The 5,659-nt window shown below is 40.0% G+C and overlaps 1 pseudogene; it reads left to right on the forward strand.

Moving 5' to 3' along the window:
• Positions 1–595: 595 nt before the first annotated feature.
• LOC137946373 (small ribosomal subunit protein bS1m-like) lies at positions 596–1,450 on the forward strand (annotated as a pseudogene).
• The last annotated feature ends 4,209 nt before the right edge of the window (positions 1,451–5,659 follow it).

The following is a 5,659-nucleotide window of genomic DNA, read 5'->3' on the forward strand; positions in this document are numbered from 1 at the left end:
AGTACTACACCTTTGATCGTGTGCTTGTTGAACCCTGTGAATCACGCGAAAGTGAAAGTAGGATACTCCAAATTCGGGGGTCAAAGAGTTTCCGTTCTTGGTGGAAAATAATGTGAGTGAAAGATCCTGCTGAATCGAATTGGGTCCATGAATCTAAGAAATAGTGGGAATTCTTGATCTCTCTCAATATCTCTCTCAATTCGAAGATCCAGGATTTGAATTGATGTCATTTCATTGATTCCTCCTAAAGATTTCATTTCAATTGGAATTTGGTTATTCACGATGTACGATGACGATGATCTCTCTTAAGCATCCATGGCTGAATGGTTAAAGCGCTCAACTCATAATTGGCAAATTCGTAGGTTCAATTCCTTTCGGATTTCTTTTAGTGGAGGGGGCGGGAGGGGAGAAGGCGAATTTCTCATTCTATATTTTGGGGGAGCTATTGTGAAGCCTAGAGAGGCGGAAGCGGCAAATCGCTTCTACCGAGTTCCCCAACTGCAGCTTTGCTTAGTAGCTTAACTCTTTCTACTCTACGGGCGTGGCGCTGCTGGATGCTTCTGATCAATAGGAAGAGGAAAAAAAAAAGCTGATGATGAGCATCTAATTGAGTCGATCATTTCCAAGATCTAATTCCAGTTTTTTCTTATGTAATGGAAGTGCCTCACAATCTCAAGTTTTACGCTTAAGGGAAGACATGTTCTTGGTGGATGCAGGACCTGGGACCCCCAGAATTTGTATGCAAGATGAGCCTACAGGAGTGCCAATCAACCGAGCCACCAGGTTTGAGAATAAGGTTGGATTCCTGGATGTAGTGGCTGGTGAATCACTGATCAAAGAGCAGATTTTGGAGAGATTCTTCATCGATCTAGTGGCCGGTGAATCACTGATCAAAGAGCGAGCAGCCGCCAGGTTTAATGATTTGGTGGGATCCACAGATGTAGTGGCTGGTGAACCGCTTCTTCTTCCACGAAGATTCTGACAAAACCGAGCTTGGATGGAACTGAACAAGATTTGGCGAACGAATACAAAGGTCAAAGGCATTTTTATGGAAAAAGTCAAAGGAGGTTATTCAATAGCAATCGCAAGTTTCATTACTTCTCTTCCATCCCGTCCTCTCAACAACACTCAAAGGATAGCGAATGATCGATTCACCATTGAGAGCATTAACCCCAAAAGGACGAATATTGTGGTGTTCTAACAGCGGCAGATCAAACAAGAACTTGATGAGCGAAATCCGCGTACGAAAAAGAAAAAAGAGAGAGAATTTTGCTTTTCTTAAGCGCCTTCTTCTCCTGATCCTGAGAACACTCTATCATCCATTCTTTTGTTGAGGGAACAAGCAACTCCGGGTTGGTGTGGTGCAACCCTCGCCTAGCGCGAAAGGCTCTGTAAGACCTCGCGTTAGCGCAGCCGTTTGATTGCTTGCCCTCTATTTACATAGCGAAGAAAGGCTGTTGCTCGAATGCGTGACTGCGGCGCGCCTATCGCCCCGGCACTCTCAAATGCATGTTGGGTTGGGGCCAGCAATCAGACTGCAACTAGGGAGACGAAGAATGGAATTGAAGGCAGAGTCAAACTTTGATTTGAACACCAACCAACGAGTGGCGGATTTGGATGGACAGAAGAGGAGTAGCGCGCTACTTATAGCAGCCAGTGAGCGGAGCGCGGATGCGCTCGCTCAAAGCCATACGCACACTTCCTGCGCACACAAGCCCACTTGCTGCCATGAGCACATGCCCCTGTCGCGCGTCAAGCTCTATTGCTACAGGGCTACGCACAAAGTAGCAAGAGGCGCTTCTCGCCCACCGCAGGGCCACACCAACCCACGCCTAAGGGAATCGCCTCACGGCACTCTTGCTATCAGGTATCAAGCCCCTGTACGCAATTGGGCCATAGGGGGAACTAGCCCACACGCCCGCGGGCAGCAAGTGCCTTAGGGCTTGTGCGCTAGCGGCCCTATTGCAACAGGGCTTGAGCGCGGCTTGACTTGCCTGACTCCATAGGGGCCCAAGCTCTTACTGGTAGCCAGTCTTTCACTTCAAAACCGGAACTCCCATGCCTTTCTTGGTCGGACCAACCCAACCGGTGATTTCCGACAAGTCTTTCATCATTTGGAGAGCAAGAAGCGGAACAAAAAGAAAGCTTTCTTTATATTTATGGATAACCAATCCATTTTCCAATATATTTATGAGACTTTCCCCAAGAAATGGGTACATAAAATGGAAAGATCAGAACATAGGAATAGATCTGATACCAATACGGACTACCTATTTCAATTGTTATGCTTTCTTAAATTTCATACCTATACACGGGTTCAAGTTTCGATCGATATTTGCGGATTTGATCATCCCTCTCGAAAACGAAGATTTGAAGTGGTCCATAATTTACTGAGTACTCGGTATAACTCACGCATTCGTGTACAAACCAGTGCAGACGAAGTAACACGGAATATCTCCGGTAGTCAGTCTATTTCCATCAGCCGGCTGGTGGGAGCGAGAAGTATGGGATATGTCTGGTGTTTCTTCCATCAATCATCCGGATCTACGCCGTATATCAACAAATCATGGTTTCGAGGGTCATCCATTACGAAAAGACCTTCCTCTGAGTGGATATGTGGAAGTACGCTATGATGATCCAGAGAAACGTGTGGTTTCTGAACCCATTGAGATGACCCAAGAATTTCGCTATTTCGATTCTGCAAGTCCTTGGGAACAGTGTAGCGATAGATAAATTCAGAATCAGAATAGGTCCAGTCCAGGGGACAAATCAATAAGAAATGCTATTTTCTTCGTAATCATAAGAATGAACTTCTATGAAATGAAAGAGTTTCACGGGAATTGTCTTGATCGTCGGATATCATTGAAAAGAAAACGAGTTTGAAGTGTTCTCGAACGATTTCCTGCAATTCTGCCCAGCAAGAATAGGCCAAAAATCTTTATAAAGCAAAGGTCGCCCCCTATTGAGTAAGGCAATAAATGCTCACGCGGGTCTCAAAGCGCCCGGCGGCGCGAGGTTGATGAGCAGGGAGGGTGCATTTGTTCTAGTTGGCCAAACGGCCATCCCCCGTCTTCCCTAGCCAGGGATTAGTCATTCAAGGATCAGTTGATGCGTCGGGATGAAGTGCTTTGGTGCTGCTCCAGGGTGAACAGTAGATGCACAATGCACAAATTTAGAGACAGATAATTCCAAAGTGTGTTTGTAATTTTTAGGGATTGTAAAATATCTTTTTAGTTTTTATATCTCAGGTTATGCAATCGTCGGGAAAAGGGAAAGGCGGGGTATTTTTAACTGACTGTTGACTCCCTATCCATAAGTCATTTCTTACAAAAATATAGCCCCTTACACATGATAAATAACTTTACAATTCATCTATGATTGTTAGGTCAGCTTTTTGCAAACGGGCAAAATAATGGCTTGTTTGACTCGGGTAAATATCCCACCGCACGTTCACTAGAGAATTTAATGAGCGTATGTTATTCTCTTTAAAAGCTTTAGATCCATATGTAATTTGCATCTTTAACATGTTTCAAGCTTGCATATCCATTTTTAAAAAACGTGTAGAAGAATTCTCTTTCTTGTAAAATTTCAAGCTATTAGGGTTGAACTAGTGGAATTTCCCAAACTTGGATAACAAAAATTTTGTGCTCATTTATGGTGTGTGAATAAATTTTCATTACTTACATTTGTTATTGTTTTAATTTTTTTCCATACATAAACTCTAAAATTTACATTTTGTTGTGATCTATTTACCTTTTTTTGTTTACGACATGAAGGGAGAATGAAAACTCAAAGTTTTGATTTAAGAAAAAAGTGTACATCTAAAATGGAGATGCATAGTGCACAAATGTAGAGAGATATAATTCCTAAGAGTGTCTGTGATTTTTAAGGATTGTGAGCTCTTTTCAGTTTTTAGTTCTCATGTTTTGTAATCGTTGGGAAAAGGGCGAGGCCGGGGATTTTTAATTTAGTGTTGATTCCCTATCCATAAGTCATTTCTTACAAAAATATAGCCCGTTACACATGATAAATCACTTTACAATTCATCTATGATTGTTAGGTCAGCTTTTTGCAAACGGGCAAAATAATGGCTTGTTTGACTCGGGTAAATATCCTGCCGCACGTTCACTTAAAAATTTAATGAGCGATTGTTATTCACAATAAAAGTTTTGGATCCATAGGTCATTTGCATCTTTAACATGTTTCGAGCATGCATATCCATTTTTAAAACACGTGTAGAAGAATTAGGGTTGAACTAGTGGAATTTCCCAATCTCGGATAACAAAACTTTAGTTGTTATCAATTTGCCTTTTTTTTTTTTTTACGGTATGAAGGGGGAGCGAAAACTCAAAATTTTGATAGAAGAAAAAAGTGTACATGTAAAATGGAGATTCACAATGCACAAATTTAGAAAGAGATAATTCCAAAGAGTGTCTTTAATTTTTAGGGATTGTAAGCTCTTTTTAGTTTTTATATCTCAGGTTTTGCAATCGTCGAGAAAAGGGGGAGGCGGGGGATTTTTAACTGAGTGTTTACTCCCTCTCCATAAGTCATTTCTTACAAAAATATAGCATGTTACACATGATAAATAACTTTACAATTTATCTATGATTGTTAGGTCATCTTTTTGCAAACAGGCAAAATAATGACTTGTTTGACTCGGTAAATATCCCACCACACGTTCACTAGAGAATTTAATGAGCGTATGTTATTCTCTTTAAAAGCTTTGGATCCATAGGTCATTTGCATCCTTAACATGTTTCAAGCTTGCATATCCATTTTTAAAATACGTGTAGAAGAAATCTCTTTCTTGTAAAATTCCAAGCTATTAGGGTTGAACTAGTGGAATTTCCCAAACTTGGATAACAAAAGTTTTGTGTTAATTTTTGGTGTGTGAATAAAGTTTCTGTACTTACATTTGTTATTGTTTTAAATTTTTTCCATACATAAACTCGAAAATTTTCATTTTGCTGTGATCTATTTGCCTTTTTTTGTTTACGGGATGAAGGGAAAGAGAAAACTCAAAGTTTTGATTTAAGAAAAAAGTGTACATTTAAAATGGAGACGCATAGTGCACAAATGTAGAGAGAGATAATTCCAAAGAGTGTCTGTAATTTTTAGGGAATTTGAGCTCTTTTAGTTTTTATATCTCAGGTTTTGCAATCGTCGCGAAAAGGGGGAGGCAGGGTGTTTTTAACTGAGTGTTGACTCCCAATCCATAAGTCATTTCTTAAAAAAATATAGTCCGTTACGGATGATAAATCACTTTACAATAATCTCTTATTGTTACGTAAGCTTTTTGTAAACAGGCAAAATGATGGCTTGTTTGACTCTGGAAAATATCCCACTGCACGTTCATTGAGAATTTAATCAGCGTTTGTTATTCTCTTTAAAAGCTTTGGATCCATAGGTCATTTGCATCTTTAGCATGTTTAAAGCATGCATATCCATTTTTAAAACACGTGTAGAAGAAATCTCTTTCTTGTAAAATTCCATGCAATTAGGGTTGAACTAGTGGAATTTCCCAAACATGGAAAGCAAAACTTTTGTGTTCATTTGTGGTGTGTGAATAAATTTTCTATACTTATATTTGTTATTGTTTTAATTTTTTTTCACACATAAACTCTAAAATTTTCATTTTGTTGTGATCTATTTGCCT

Source organism: Aristolochia californica, unplaced genomic scaffold, assembly GCF_029961685.1.
Source record: "Aristolochia californica isolate CCGP_79_NKW_82.1479 unplaced genomic scaffold, dmAriCali1.0.hap1 SCAF_12, whole genome shotgun sequence".
Lineage (NCBI taxonomy): Eukaryota > Viridiplantae > Streptophyta > Magnoliopsida > Piperales > Aristolochiaceae > Aristolochia > Aristolochia californica.